Source organism: Syngnathus scovelli, chromosome 20, assembly GCF_024217435.2.
Source record: "Syngnathus scovelli strain Florida chromosome 20, RoL_Ssco_1.2, whole genome shotgun sequence".
Classification (NCBI taxonomy): domain Eukaryota; kingdom Metazoa; phylum Chordata; class Actinopteri; order Syngnathiformes; family Syngnathidae; genus Syngnathus; species Syngnathus scovelli.
In genome coordinates, this window is record NC_090866.1 from 8,084,636 (window position 1) to 8,100,999 (window position 16,364).

Below are 16,364 nucleotides of genomic sequence, written 5' to 3' on the forward strand. Positions count from 1 at the left end.
TATTTAAATTTTCCCGTTTTAGAGGTCACAAATATTTTTTACCGTCTTTTTGTGTTTACTGTTAAAGTCTGCTGTATTATTTTACGGTTTATTTTATTTAGGTAGGCCTACTGCTAATGAAACTTTCTTATTTAGCTCCTCCATAACAATGAAAGCTTTCACAAAACAATAATGGGGACTTAAATTGTGAACAAGTAAAATTAACTGAAGGAAATTATTATTTTTTTTTTTATCGTCCTGCAATTGAATTGCAGTTCCAGGGTTCACCCTGCCACTAAACAAAAAAGTTAAAAAAGTTAAAAGCTCATTGGCATAAGCAGTAGAAAAAAATTAAAAAAAAAAAAAAATGTAAATAAAAAAAAAATATATATTATATATATATATATATATATATATATAAATGAATAATATATATAAAATTGATGTATATATATATATATATAAAATATATATAAAATTAAAGTTCAATGATGCCAAATAGGAGTCAAAGAACAAATTCTGTCACAAGCAAACCACAGCCATCATCTTTTTTTTTTTAATATCCTGCCAATGTGATTGATGGATAGTGAATATTTATATTTTTGCACTCCCCCTTTTACATTAACGCCTTGTGGTTGTCTCACTGCATACGTGTTCCAAAACGAATGTGTGGGCACGTTGTGTTACTCAGGAGACAGGATGCTGTTTTCACATCCTTGTCTGCCTATAATTAGCCGTCCTGATAAAACAGCAGTTTGCTGGCACTGGCAGATTCAAACAGTGATGAGCAGGCAGCTCTCTGCAGATGCCAGGTGGCTGTCCTTGAGATGAGAGCCAGCCTATAAGCAGCGCACATCTGGAGGGCATTTAATAAGTAAGGTGATTGCGATACTACTCTGTTATGTTAATTGTGCAATCAAAAATCACAACAAGTACAACACCTAATGGTTTGATGTTCTGACTTTTTGATGTTCAAGGGGATTTAGATGAGAGTTGTTTTGCTTTTCAAGCATCATAGGTGCAAGACTTTTAATTATGGACTTGCCTAATTTATCACATTTGTAGACTACCTGCTTAATTTGGATGGATTTGCTTTGCTCGGTTTTCAACGCTGAGACAATAACACCTCAGAAGTAGCGGGAAGAAGCTCTGATGTTACTTTGAAGCAACAAAGTCTAGACCGCAGGTGTCAAACTCAAGGCCCGGGGGCCAAATCCGGCCCGCCATATCATTCTATATGGCCCGCGAGATCACCATCCCATCATTTTTAATTTCAAAGTTGAGATTTTATGATTTTTAAAATCATTTTTACAGTAATTTGAAAAATAACTGAAGGAAATATTTAATACAAAATACGGCCCTCTATTGTAACGACGAAGTGGCCCACGATAAAAATGAGTTTAACACCCCTGAATTATAACTCTACTATTCGAACTTGTCAGCTTTTAGTGCCCCTCTTTCTGTCACCTACTACCTCAGAGACTCAAGAGGTGCGGGATAATGTTCCAGTAAAAGTGGGTCACCTGTAAAAACCTGGACGGACTGTGTCCCTTGATTACATTTTGTGCGGATATAAATGACACACACACATGAGCAAAGCTCCAGGGTCAACATGTTCTGAGATATTTTTTGCTGAGAGTGATAGTTAACAACTCCGAAATGAGGAACAAGGCACTTTGCTCTTAAAAGACACACACACCTTTAAAAAAAACGGTTACTTTGTCTTTTCGTAACAATACTGTGACATGCTTTTGTCATAAGACCCCGAAATTGACTTTTTGGGCTTTGTGTGATGGAAGCTTTTATGATCACGATAATCACTCACTGTAAACTGTTATTAAAGAGGCTAAGCTTCATTTATACTTTGAAATCCTGTCATTTCTTGTCAATACACATTCACAGTGGAAAAGACGTTATAATTGGCCAAAACGTGATTGTAATGGCCATCATGGCAGCTCCTCACAATAGACTCATTCTCTTCCTTGTCCTTTTGACTCCCTAACAGTTTTGTTTTCTTTCTTAGGAAATTACTGAGACGTTGAGATGTTGACAAATGAACAAGGAGAATAAAAAAAAAAAAAAAAAAAGGGGTGCTGTACAGAACAATACTTGCAAGTAAACTGAAATTTTAGATTCCACCATGTTGTATAGTTTTGTTCACGTCACCGCAGAAGAGTTGGATTAGTCGACCTGGATATAATTTCATTTCAGGTGACTCAATTCTTCAGTTCATGATACGAGCAAATTTGGCATGTAAAATAAAAGGTAAAGGTGGTAGAAAATCTTAAGGGTGCATTTAAGTTCATTCAAAGCTTGATGAGCACATTCCCAAGCCAAAAATCTTTCCTTGACTCTTCTCATTACTTGACTCGTTGAACTTAATAGGGGGCTAATTCACAAATTGTTTCAGCTCAGTGACAGGAAATCATGAATCACCCCAATTAATTTCAAAATGATGGTGTGGAGCAATTTAATCCCATGTCCACTCATATTTTTTGATATTAGACAATCGGGTGTTATGCTAATGTTCACTTACATATCACCTCAATTCATTTGTGAGGAATCGTAGCAACCTTAAAAAATGAAGAAGCAGATAATATCAAAATCTAGTAAAGTTGTTCAACCCATAAATCATTTTTCTTTCATTATGTTTTTATGATCGTGACAAGCCTAAATTGAAATCACAATTAAATTTTAATTAATGACCCATTCCTACCATGTAAATCATTGAATGTGTGTCTTGTTTAACTGTCAGCTTCCATTTATGATCCTTTTTTTTTTTTTGATTTAATGAAACCATGACTGTGACCTTCTAGTCAGTTATGCTCTTTAGCCGCCAACTAAAGACAGGCAATTATGATCTTAGTGACTTACCATTTAGTTAAGATGCTGTCATGTCCCTCTTAACGTGCTGTATGAATTTTTTTTTATTACGTGGCAAGCTAATAAAATGTCCTTTATCCTTAGGAGACTCATTTCACGTCACACTTTATGTACTATACTTGTTCATACATTCCTCAGTCATTGATGTATCAGTGTTCAATTTATTTTCTCTGATCCCCTAAATCTCTTGAAGTGCAAAAACCAAAACAAATTACCGTATTTTCCGCACTATAAGGCGCACCGGATTATAAGGCGCACCTTCAACGAATGGCCCATTTTAAAACTTTGTCCATATATAAAATATATTCATTTGGCCCGCGGGCCGGACTTTGGACTATAGTGGCTCAATATTGGTTCATATATAAGTCGCACCTGATTATAAGGCGCACTGTCGGCTTTTGAGAAAATTGGAGGTTTTTAGGTGCGCCTTATAGTGCGGAAAATACGGTACATCATATCAATATTTTCTTGAAGAAAAAACGTATTTACTCACAGTCTGTAGTTAATTTGAAAAGTCTTAAAGATCCATCGCGTGTAAATGTCTCATTCAGTGGCATGAAAACTTGGATCTAGCTTTTATTACGCAACCGTATGAGTCATATGAAAGTCTGATGTCGCTCCACAATTACAAGAATAAAGCATTCCATACACCTGAGTCACCAAAGGCTATTTAGAGCAACTCACAGTGAAATAATTACCCTCCATTTTCAATACCACTTCCTGAAAAATATTTATTTTTAGACAGTATTATAAGAAAGCTACACTCCTGCTGTGTGATAACTAAAGTGAGTCTAAAAGTAAACCACATGACCCCATTTTATTTTTACTATTTTGTTTTCCACAATATATCCTTACCATATGCTCTGCCGAACGAGTGACTGTGTTTTATGTGAAGTTCCCAAGGGGTGTGACAAACTTGTAAGCCCTTTGACCTTCAGTTAGAATGAGGACTTTCCATCTCAAGACAAGTTGCCCTTGGAAGCGCTCTGCTGTCACTTAAACAGCTAATGACTTCCATTCCCTGGGCGCAAGAAAATTACCGGGGCCTAATACTGCAAAGTGGCCCAGCTTTTGGTGTTTTAGGGATAACAGATTGTTTCCAAAGTAGTGGAAGGGAGCACGCTTATTGCGAGGACGCCTCATCAATCATTATTTAATGGTCCTTAAATGGGTGTGTGCTGCCCTCAGGGGGTTTGAAATTAAACTGCCAAACATATAAAGGGCAAGACTACTGTATATTTGTTTCTGAAGAAAGTCTGGAACTGTAGTGAAATTAACAACAGCAGTTTGATAAAGTCAGGATTTCATCTTGTTGAGAGAAGGCAAGGCTCTGGATGATCATACTGATTAAATAGCGTTTTTATCAGAACGGCCTTCATTTAATTCTAGGCCTTTATATGTTTGAAATAAAATAAAATAATTAAATCAGAGGTCAGATCAGGTCATTTCTACAGTTTATTACGAAACATCCTGTTCAGAATTATTGTCTATTCCCACTTCAATATAAGATGGGTAAAAAAAATCACATCTAGCTTTAATACACCATTGGGCTTCAGTAAATCAGCAAAACCAAAATAATATATTTTATTTTTCAGACTATAAGGTACGCTACAAATTCTTTAATTTTATCTAAATCAACAGATGTGCCTTATGTATGAATGTCAAATTGAAGTTGAATATGAATGTATTTAATCATTAATATATTGAATGAAGCCTGATTAATATTTGTAATAATCACGACTGTCATGTGGACGGATGAACGTTTGCGTTACGTTTGCTATGACAGACATGCACACTTGATAATGTTTGCATGAAGACTGACATTGACATCATGACATTTCACTGCCGCTGCGTAACTGACATTTAGCCTGCACAATGATTGCATGAGCAGTGACGATAAATCATCCAGTGAGCCCAGAACAGGCTGAGAAAACAAATACACAACAGACACATTTTCATCTGTTACTAACAGCGTACGCAACCTGTTAGGAGTGAGTAAACACAATTTAGCACCCGCTATTTGGAAACTTAGTAAATAGCACCCCCGACTGTTTACAAGCTGACCTGCTCGTAATAAATGCGACAGACCGCAAGTTTGACTTCCAATGCTTACCCGTATCCAAACATTTTTTGTCAGCTATTCCCCGGATGGATTTTGAAACAATCTATGTTGTGATAAAAACCATCTGGTGTGTCAAGTTTGCTAAATGCTCCAAGGTATTACCAACTTGCCACTGACATTGATGACCGTGTGAAAGTGAGCCAAAACGTTGGAAGCTTAACACCAATTGAAATTATCTTGAAACTGATCGTTATATTTAAAATGTACTCATTGGTAGCACATACCGTATTGGCCCGAATATAAGACGACCCTGATTATAAGACTGAAGTTTGAAAAAAAGAGTTTTTGAACACCAAATTAAATTTTTATACAGAAAATAATTACAGTACATCTGAAACAAATGATTGTAACAATATATTCGGGAGAATTTTGCCTCATTCAAAGCATGCAAAAACTGTCTATCACATCTTAATATCTGAACATTTAAATATGTAAACTAAAGTGCAATCACATTTGTAAATGAATGGCTTCTGTTTTTTCCATTTTCTGTTATCTCTTCTCTTATTTTCTTTCTTATCGCTATTTTTTATTTTTCTTCCTCATGCTACTGCTATTTTAATTCTTCGTGACAGGGGTTCGCTTTGGCCTGGGGAGTTAAGTTCAGCTTTAAAGATACCTGGCGCCATCTAGCGTTGTAAATGGGCATAATGTCTAGCCCCCGAATGTAAGACGACCCCCACTTTTTCAGTCTTATTTTAATGCAAAAAACACCGTCTTATATGCGGGCCAATACGGTAAATTATAAACCATATCATTTGACTTTATACGCTTATAAAAAAAAAGCTTTTTGATAGACAGAAATATTTTTTTTTACTTAAATAGTTCTGTTGACCTTAAGATCACACTTGAATGCTAAAAGGATATTTCAGTAATGACCAATTTGTGTAATGACTGTATAATTGCGGCTCCATTTTATTTTTCACCTGCGAAAAGACCAATTTTCCGCCATTTATTATGTTTGTTTTGTACTTCACACTTCCACACTTAAACAGTTAAAGACCATTACCCACTTATCTTCATTTAAAAGCATAAAGGCAGATTTATAAAGTTTGGTTATTATCCAACCTCTTAGAGATACAACGCTGGAACGGTAATCATTTCCAGCAAGCTTTATTTTTAAGTGACAGCTTGAGGTGTGCCTCTGAACACACAATGGGCGATTAAAAAAGAAAAACTAAAAGAATCCAACATTTTTTCCTCTCACTATTGTCATTCATGTGCTGCATTTCATCACCCTCCTAAAGGCACCTTCTCCAACTTGTCAACTGAACTTTTTGAAAGGAAAAAAAAAAAAAAATCCCACCCCCCCCACTTCAATTTGTACTGCCACTGGCAATTTTATAGAGGAATGAGTTCTTTTATGAACCTAAAAAGCAATCATCTTTTCATTTGTTTTGAAATTCTCAGCAAGCCTGTTCATGTAGGGTTTATTATAAGGGGCTATGGTTAGGCATGTGCTGGCAGTTTTGTATTGAATTTTACTTTTTGTCAAATGGATTAAATGACGAGCTATCAAACACACGTCGACGTTTATTTACCGCAGTAATGATGAACGGCTGCTCCGACACTTTCTGGTGTCAGTCAGTTTGGTGCTTCAGAAGTATTTGGACAGTTTATTCGCGTTACTGCTATGAACAATTAAAATAGATCCGTCCGTCCGAGTCAGAATTATACACTGCTCTTCTCGAACTGAATTATTTATTTTCCTTCAGCCTCCACCATATGCTTCGAGCTCTGTGCCGTTCCTATTTTGTAATTGCGATCAAAATGGGATGAGAGGCTAATGTGTCATTTGAACTCATTTTCAAACAAACAAACAAAAAAAATCTGAAAATTCTCCTGCTCTGATTTCTCCATTGCTTAACTCATAAAAAAAAAAAACACTTGTGTTTCTTTGTTTTTGAACAGCATGAGGGAGAATGATAGTTGAGCGTAAACTCAAAGTATGTGCCAGCTTTTTTTTTTTTTTTTGTCTCACAGCCTGCCTTGACAAATAGAATGCACTGGCAATCTCATAGACAGACAAGAAGAGGAAAGTGGGCCACTGCCAACCCAAGGCTATGCAAATCCACCCGTAGCCAACTGAGTTTCGGAATCTAATAATCACACCGAACACTTTTCCATCCAATCTTTAACTCTTCCTTCCGCTCTCCATTTCTCATTCCTGACTTCCATTTTCTCCTAGTGCTGTTACTGGCACGGCCATCTGGTACCGATACCCCAGAGATGGACTCGGCTCTGGTTTGCAATCAGGCGAGGGCTTAGAGTGGAAGCCTGGCACCACGGCAGCTGATTCCACAATAATATATGCCGCGCTGTTGCGGCTCATTTTGTTTCTGATGGGCACCGTGACCACTCAAGCATGTGCTGGCAATTAAGTGCTGTGTTAAGTAAAAACTGCAATTTGCAAGGCAAGCATGAAAGTGCACTTTAGTGGAACAAAGCAAACTGAGGCCGAGTAGTGATGAAGCCGGCTCTTGTCTTGTGGAGAAATCAATCGGTGACAAAGATTTGATTCGGTCGTTTATTGAGGAGCATGCTGGGAAACTTCTTAAATGTTCTCAGATCAATGCAAAAATTTCAAAGGTGTTATGCGTGTGGGATTTATGAAACATGTTTGAGAAGAAAAAACAAGCGTGATTAGATTTCGCAAGAGGCTGCTCAAATTCTTACTGATTAAAAAAAAAAGAATCCACTTCTAACTCATCCAAGCTTGTCTTTCCTGACCTTGCTTTGTACGCAGCCGACCCAAACTGTCCCCACTGAACTGGAAATATACTGCCCCAAATTACTTTATTGATGAAGAAGGAAGATTCAGAGAGACACTTGACTATGGACCTTTACTATTTAGAACAGATCACACTTTCTGAGCAGGAAAAGAATTTGTCGAACAAATCATTTTCTCTCCTAAAGTAAAACCAAGGTCAAAGAAGTTTACAAAAACACTTTTGGGTGGAATTGTATCTGCTTTTTTGGCATTGCACCAGAATCCAAGGCACACAAAATTCCAATACCTACCAGCCAAGCAAACAGCTGTTAAATAAATTGATTTAAAGTGGAATTTTGTGTAAAGGTATATTTGGTGATTTCAGCTAAATGTGATTGGCAAGATTAAACAAATTAGAAGGACCTCACAGTATGGTGTCCCTATGGGGTGCAAAGAAATTGATTGGGATGACTCAAGTTGCTGGTGATGAAAATTACATCTCCAAATGTTAGCGGTATGGCTTGAAGATCCAAAGGATTCTAAAACATGAGCCAATATATGCATAAGCATACTGTATATTTAGAGCACTATAATATTCATGGTTTTGAGACTTGGCAGAAGAATGTGTTCTCTGTAACGCTCCCTCCACATTTCAGTGCTGCATGATGCAAAGATTGCTGAATGGAATAGATTTCTATGCGACCACCCTACAAACCTTTTATTTTCTTACAATATATTGAATTATAAAAACATTGAAGGGGGTTAGACAGACGTGGAAGATGGTTAGTAATTTTTCCATCATTTTTTCACAGTGTGATAAAGATGACAACACGTTCGACTGTCCTCGATTAGAAGGATCAGTACAGAATTACTAAGAATTAAAACAAAGACTTAGACGATGATTAGCTGTGGGATTCTGAACTCCAGCACAGATGGTGCGTCACGTGAATCTCACCTAACACAGTTTATTCGTCTTTTAAAGGCAAAAATATTCTTAAAAAAATGTTGATTTAAAAAAAAAAAGGATTGATTTTCTACAAAAAACAAAAAAAATGCAAAAGAAAATCCCCAAATATTCAAATTATATTAATAATTAATTATATTAATAAATAATATTCAGGTACTAAAAGGCAAATATGCAGGAGTTGACTATGACTGCTGAATTTCTTAATGTCGGCTATTCTTAAACTCACTTCCAGAAGACTGCTTACTATATCTCCACAGTTTTAATGATGCCAGCGAGATCAACACTAACTTATTCACTCCCACGTATAGCCGAAACAATATGTTGGTATTTTACCATGTGTGATTCCTTGGTATAAGTACGAAAAGGGTGCGAATAAGAAAAGCAAGGCAAATGAAAAGGTCACAACAATAAAACAGTCAAGCCTGACTCTAAACGTGATCTCCACCATTTTTACATCTGTTGACAAAAAGCACGTGCGATCTGTTCGACCGCATACAATTTAAAAACTGCTATTGAGGATCTTAAATGAGTTTTCAATCTGCCTCCTCCATATGGATTTACAAATAAAAAGAAAGAAAGAGTCCTGCCTTTGACGTCAAATCAGACTTGTGTATGTGGCACCGAATTATTTGGTGTTTGCATTCACAGCCTTTTTGTCTACCAATTTTTTATCCCGTCCAAATTGTCCATACTTTGATGTAGCTAAAATTGCAAGAAGATTGGCGCCAAACAACCTTGACGAGTCCGCCGTTGCTTTTAGTTCCATTACTGGCAATATGATAAAATGGATTTTCTCAAATAGTGGACATTTTTTACTTATGATGAGACAAATTTTAACAATAGCCACGGTTATAGAAATTGGCATGCGGCCCCGTAGTCTTTTATACAAAGGCAGGACATTCAATGGAGGGATAATTTGATCAAATGTGATTACATCTTTAACCTTATGCTCCATCATGTTAATGTAATTGGATTTGGGGGGCTATTTCTGAGTTGAGCCAGTCAATGAAATGCTCAGGGAATGGGCTTGATGATGATGCCAATATCTGATGGCAGCCCACAAGCAAAATCTATATTATTTGATATGTGGCATGCGACTTCAATATGTGGGTAATTATTGTTTCATCTTTGGGTTGCCGTAGATGTGCAGGATGACAGACGAGGAAGATTCCGGAGCCTCTAGAGGGAGAGAGTGAAATGGATGGAGGACTTTGGAATTTTACAATCATTTGTAGGTATCGTCTTCAAACATACGAAAAGATTTTATTGTATTTTAGCAAATCAGGCTAGCAGCTAGCAAAACTTTATGAGCACCTCATATTATATACAGTAAAAGCTACAAAACAAACTGACAAATAACTCGTTTTCAAATCAGATGAGAAAAACTGGTCAAATATTTTAAAAAAATGATATTAAAAGTGAAGACAATTTGCAATTCTAGTAATGACACACGAATTTGATACACAATTTGTCTTGGCGGACCACATAAAATGATGTGGCGGGTCGTATTTGGCTCCCGGGCCTTGAGTTTGACACCTATGCTGTACATTATCATTGCGGCTTGAGGTCACGACAAAGTTTTCACCTAGATTTTTTTCCTAAAATGGATGAAATCCGAGAAATGCTAACACTTTATTGACTATATTCTGTATATACAAGTACAACTTGTTATCAAATAGTTTGAAAAGACTTGATGCATGTAATGTCCTCTATTTCTTGGAAGGAATAGTAATAAAGTTTATTCCCTACACTCCAATGTAAAATAAATGCGGCACAAAAACTTTGCAGACATTATTATCCTCAGCTGCTCCAGTATTGGCAGCAGCAAACCTGGAATAAACAATACCCGAGAGTCTTCTTTTTACAACTACACTATCATAATATAAGCAGTACGTGACAACATTGTCACAAGTGCGAGTGAATGAAGACACATGCTAAATAAAAACACACATTTAACTTCAGTTATTAGCCACTGCGGGCAACATTGGCGCACCACAGACTTTAAAATGCAACAAATCCAGAAGGTCTCAGCTATTGTGGGATAAGAGATGAGCTAGTCATGTGATGCAAAGCGAACTACATTGTGATAATTTTTTTATGTTGGATTTTTGCACTATTTTAATTCTCAGATGCGACATGCAAAGTCAAAAATAGTAAATTGTGTTTACATCCCGATTGTCAAAAATATTCTCTTTATGCTATGTTTTATTATTCATGTTGGGACATCTCACACGCTTCCCTGTGTTATGAGTTGGTCATCATTCTGGATTAGATAGTATTTTCCATGGATATATTAATAAAAAAAAAAATTGTGATGTGCAGGGGGTTTATAAAATGACATGTAGATTTGAAGCCTTGGAGCTACTGAACAGATGTTTGAAAGCTGAAAATGAATATGCTGACAATAATAATATGACACACTGATTGACTTAAAAGATGAAAGTGTCAAATTTGCTGATGAAAAGACAGGTGAGAGATTCGGGAACTTTTTATACCGTGTTTTCCGCACTATAAGGCACACCTAAAAACCTCCAATTTTCTCAAAAGCCGACAGTGCGCCTTATAATCAGGTGCGCCTTATATATGGACCAATATTGAGCCACTACAGCAGGTGTGTCCAAAGTCCGGCCCGCGGGCCAAATGTATATATCTTATATATGGACAAAGTTTTAAAATGGGCCATTCATTGAAGGTGCGCCTTATAATCCGGTGCGCCTTATAGTGCGGAAAATACGGTAGTCTGCTTTTAAAGTGGAAACGAGCAAATAATTCAGTATATGGTGTATTTGCGGGTCTTATTCATGTCTTTGCTTCTCACACAAGATAAAACTGTCTCACCCAAACGCAAGAAAATCATTTGCTGTTTATATAGCGCCAAGCAACACCGCTGAGGTCTTGCACTCGACTTCCACGAGTGAAGCACAAACTTTCAATTATTGTTGCTAAAGGTTACCGAATGCAACGCAAGGCAATTAGCACATTTGATGATGTTTGTCATTGTGTCGTCATTCTTGTGTAAAATGTCAGATGTCAGTTGCACACCTGGTTGCTTCAATTCTCTGTTCACTCATGGAGTTGATTTGAACACAGCACTGTTAAAAATCAAAGATCCAGTCAGCTAAGATTCATTCTTTTGCAAATCACACAAACTTAACTTGATTAAATGTGTTTGGTTGAGTGAATACACTTCTGTCTGTCAAATCCATGGATTTATCCAACTGAGAAAAAATATGCTATCACATTGGTACGGGTTAGTACACTTTGGAATTCTACATTTAAGTACATATACCGTATTTACCGGACTATAAGGCGCACCGGACTATAAGGCGCACCTTCAATGAATGGCCCATTTTAAACCTTTGTCCTTATATAAAGCGCACTGAACTATAAGGCGCGCCATTAATGCATCATGTCAGATTTTTAATCCAAATCAAATCATTCTCCATTTTATCTTTTTTTATTTCAACTTCAGATGCAACAAATTACTTTATAATCACAAAATAATGATCATAGTCTTTTTGATTCATGATTCATAGTCTTCAGCGGGCCACTTATGATTGATTTTATGACACAATGCTTCGGGCCAGTTTAAATTTAGAAATTTGGTCCATATATAAGGCGCACTGGACTATAAGGCGCACTGTCGGCTTTTGAGAAAATTTTAGGTTTTTAGGTGCGCCTTATAGTCCGGAAAATACGGTAATCTAATATAATATACATCTATATACACCCCCCCACACACACGTATGTATACATACACACACATATATACATATACACACAAGTGTATATACACACACAACCAACAACAACAAAAATTTGCAAATATGAAGTGAATTTCAGTGGTATGCCTCTGAGTTATGGAGCCATACACAAACGTTTACTGCGTATATATGCATAATTAGGAGCAGCAGTCTCTGGAAGAGTATGTCAAAATGACAAATGAAGTCTTTACAGAACAAGAAATGCTTGCTCTGTCACCATGTCACCAAGAATCTAGGTGTTCCTTCATGGGGGTGAGACAGGGTACATCAGAGAGACGCTCATCACTGCCCATCTCTCTGTGCACCCCTCTGCTCCACAGTCAAGCTCGCCGTTTCTCTGTGGCCATCCATCTGCACCACTGATCAGAAGCTTTCAAACCACAGCTTTGATAAGCAGGTGTGGCTTCTTTAAAAGGATTTTTTTCGGTGTAATGTGTGAGATGGGGACATGGGGTCGAAGGGAGAACATGAAATGTGTTTGCGCATCAGGGAATATCGAGGTTACCTTTGACTTTCCCTCGAGCGCTTTGGGTGCAGTCGGTCTACTGTGGCTCAAGCGTGTTGGTAGTCAACCAGCTGTCTCTAGTAAGGTCACGTTTTGAGGCGGACTAGAATTGACAGATATGCAGCTTCTCTGAATTGACAATGAGTCTGAAAAGATACTTCAACTGGGATCTGGGATTGAAATGTCCTGAGGCATTTACCAAATTCACATGAATCTGGTGGGCTCAAAGAAAAGCGACCTATTGCATTCTCTTGCACATAAATGAATAAAAAAAGTATATATATTTTAAATATATATATATATATATATATATATATATATATATATATATATATATATATATTTTATATATATATATTTTTTTTTAGAGAGAGATTTTTTTATTTTTATATATATATATATATATATATATATATATATAACGGATTTTTTTATTTTTATATATATATATATATATATATATATATATAACGGATGACGTGCTCAGTGAATGTCTCAGACAATGGGCATCAAAGGAAGATGAGGTGCTGGAGGGACCATCATGGGAGGACAAGCCCCTACATGGTATGTACCACCGAAACATAGCTGAAGTAGCTGATATCCAGAAATCCTACCAATGGCTAGAAAGAGCTGGTCTGAAGGAGAGCACAGAGGCACTGATCCTGGCTGCACAAGAACAGGCCTTGAGCACCAGAGCAATAGAGGCCCAAATCTACCACACCAGACAAGACCCCAGGTGTAGATTGTGCAAAGAAGGTCCTGAGACAATCCAGCACATAACTGCAGGGTGTAAGATGCTGGCAGGTAAAGCATACATGGAGCGCCATAACCAAGTAGCTGGAATAGTGTACAGGAACATCTGTGCAGAGTATGGACTGGAAGTCCCAAGATCCAAGTGGGAAACACCTCCAAAGGTGGTAGAGAATGACCAAGCCAAGATCCTCTGGGACTTCCAGATCCAGACAGACAGAATGGTAATGGCGAACCAACCGGACATTGTGGTGGTGGACAAAGAGCAGAGGAAAGCCGTTGTGGTTGACATAGCCATCCCAAATGATGGTAACATTAGGAAAAAGGAACATGAGAAACTTGAGAAATATCAAGGGCTCAGAGAAGAGCTGGAGAAGACCTGGAGAGTTAAGACTTCAGTGGTACCTGTGGTCATTGGAGCACTAGGGGCAGTAACCCCCAAACTGGAGGAGTGGCTGAAACAGATCCCAGGAAAAACATCTGACATCTCAGTCCAGAAAAGTGCAGTACTAGGAACAGCAAAGATACTGCGTAGAACCCTCAAGCTCCCAGGCCTCTGGTAGAGGACCCGAGCTTGAAGGGAAAAAGAGACCACCCACGGGGGGTGAGGAAAAGTTTTTTTTTTTTTTTTATATATATATATATATATATATATATTTTTTTTTTAGAGAGAGATTTTTTTTTAATGTATTCCTGGAATGCAAAACGCTTTGTTCTGTGTCACTTCTCTTCACACTTGTTACCTTACCCTTTTCCTGTGCCGGAATGATTGGGGGTGTATCGTTCACAGATGGTCGGAGCCGGTGCCAGTGTCTGCCTCGGTATGAGGTGGTGTACAAGTGAGAGACAAACCCCACACGGCTAAAACTGGCACATGGTTCAACCTCTTGGCAACTATCCGAGGGTAACAATTACCGAAGCGTGGTACTCTTGAGGGACATCCCGCCTCCCCGTGGCTACTTAATTCAAATGATTTTCCGTAAGCAATCAAACTCAAATGATGACATGTCTGATGTTATTGTTCAAATGTGCTTATTGTCTCTGCTGATACATTTGTGAGGATTTAAATACTGGCAGGCCGATTACAGGTTAAAAAAAAATAGCTCTTGCTGATCAATGCTATGTCAAACATGTAAACAAAGAAATCCATGGACGTCTTGAGCAAAAAATAGTCCTCCCGCAGTTAAAAGAAGAAATAAGATGACACTCTGACAGCCTACACACTAAACCGAAGATGTTTGCAGCCATAGCTTCTTAAGACCTTTAGTTACTTCACCATCACTTGATTCCTTGGAACAGATCAAAGTCTGACTTCTTTCTCAGCAAAACTATCTCAGACTAAGTTTGAACCGGTAGATTTAGTCACAGTCGGATTAGTGTTCACACCTGACCCAACAACGCTCACCAAGGGAATAAAAAGGTTGTTGGATGAAAAACAGACTGAAGGGTGTTGGGGTGATTGCAGACTGCTTTCTTCAAAAGTCTCCCTTAAACCTTGATAGGTACTTTTGGATGAAGAGCTGTCGGAAAGACCGTCTGTTGAGAAAGAAAAAAAAAAAAACATGGGCGAAAAACGTCCATTTGGCGGACAGGCAAGGCTGACCGTAATGAGTCGCAGAGGGGCTCTGTCAGAGTAGAGACAAAAGACCCCATCGGAGTCCTTCAACACTCGCTGGGGAGAAGTGCCAGTTCTGTCCTCCCCCTCCAGGTTGGAAAGTCTTAGGTGGCTCTGTTCCACTCTTAGCTACTGATCAATATGTCCTGTTCTGGTCAGCTTGTCATGATGCCCCCTGAGGGGGGCTGTGAAAAAATAACCGTGTTCCATAAACCAGCTGCGGCCTCACCATCAGCTGCCAGGTGCTGCCACCAAACTGTGTCTGTGATTTGGGACATGTTATTGCCCATGAGGAGATGTGACTGAAATCGATGAGTGTGACTCCCTACCGACAAAAAAATCAGCGTCTTTATATTTGTTTACATACGGTAATATTCCAAATAGTCACAGTCAGCAGTTAAGCTACTAAAATATCTTTATGTACATATTGCAAACACTGCATTCCATATGATAAAAGCAAATCTTACATCAGACCTTTGGGATGCTTTTTAATTCAAGGTGTGAAGAGAAAATAATCCAACACCATCTGCATACACAACACCTGTGAAACAAACCACTAAGGCAAAACATTTTTTTTTACATTCTAGGTCAGCTCTTTGCAATGTATCATCATATAAATCAATTCCAGCCACCTGATGTAATTACTTTACAGTAAGGGCAACGCAGAGGTGTGATATTTCATTTTCAGATGTTTATCAGATGGTGTGACTTTGTCATTGTCAGCATTATACTTTTATTTTTCCCCGCTGCTGCATACTGAGTGTTTCTCTTAATATTCATTTGGCACAATTTAATTGTCGCGGATGTTTTTGTTGTACAATATAATTTGATTCTAAATATACTGTTTTGACATTTGGAATATTGTTTTTTTTTTATGATGCGTCATTTCATTATATCATTTGAGATTAGCATGTCTTCAAAAAGTGATAACGTCAATTCTTCGAACTAATGAATCATTTGACATTTTCTTCGTATACATCACTTGGTTTTTTTTTTTCGAAAGCTGTTCTTTTCCCTTCAAGGAAGATAAAAATAATTCTTTGCGCAAAAGCCCCTCAGGGTTATACACACC

General features: G+C 37.7%; 1 protein-coding gene and 1 long non-coding RNA gene across 6 annotated transcripts in view; one reads left to right on the forward strand and one right to left on the reverse strand.

Annotated features, from left to right (window-relative positions):
* Positions 1-16,364, reverse strand: part of LOC125990157 (protein FAM177A1) — a 37,383-nt gene that overhangs the window by 8,591 nt on the left and 12,428 nt on the right. The gene's annotated exons all lie outside the window — the stretch shown is intronic.
* LOC125990171 (uncharacterized) overlaps positions 1-16,364 on the forward strand; it is a 35,894-nt gene that overhangs the window by 7,560 nt on the left and 11,970 nt on the right. For all 3 annotated transcript variants that reach the window (XR_007488837.1, XR_007488840.1, XR_007488839.2), the window contains exon 2: positions 9,801-9,889. This is a non-coding gene — a long non-coding RNA (uncharacterized lncRNA). The remainder of the gene's footprint in view (positions 1-9,800; positions 9,890-16,364) is intronic.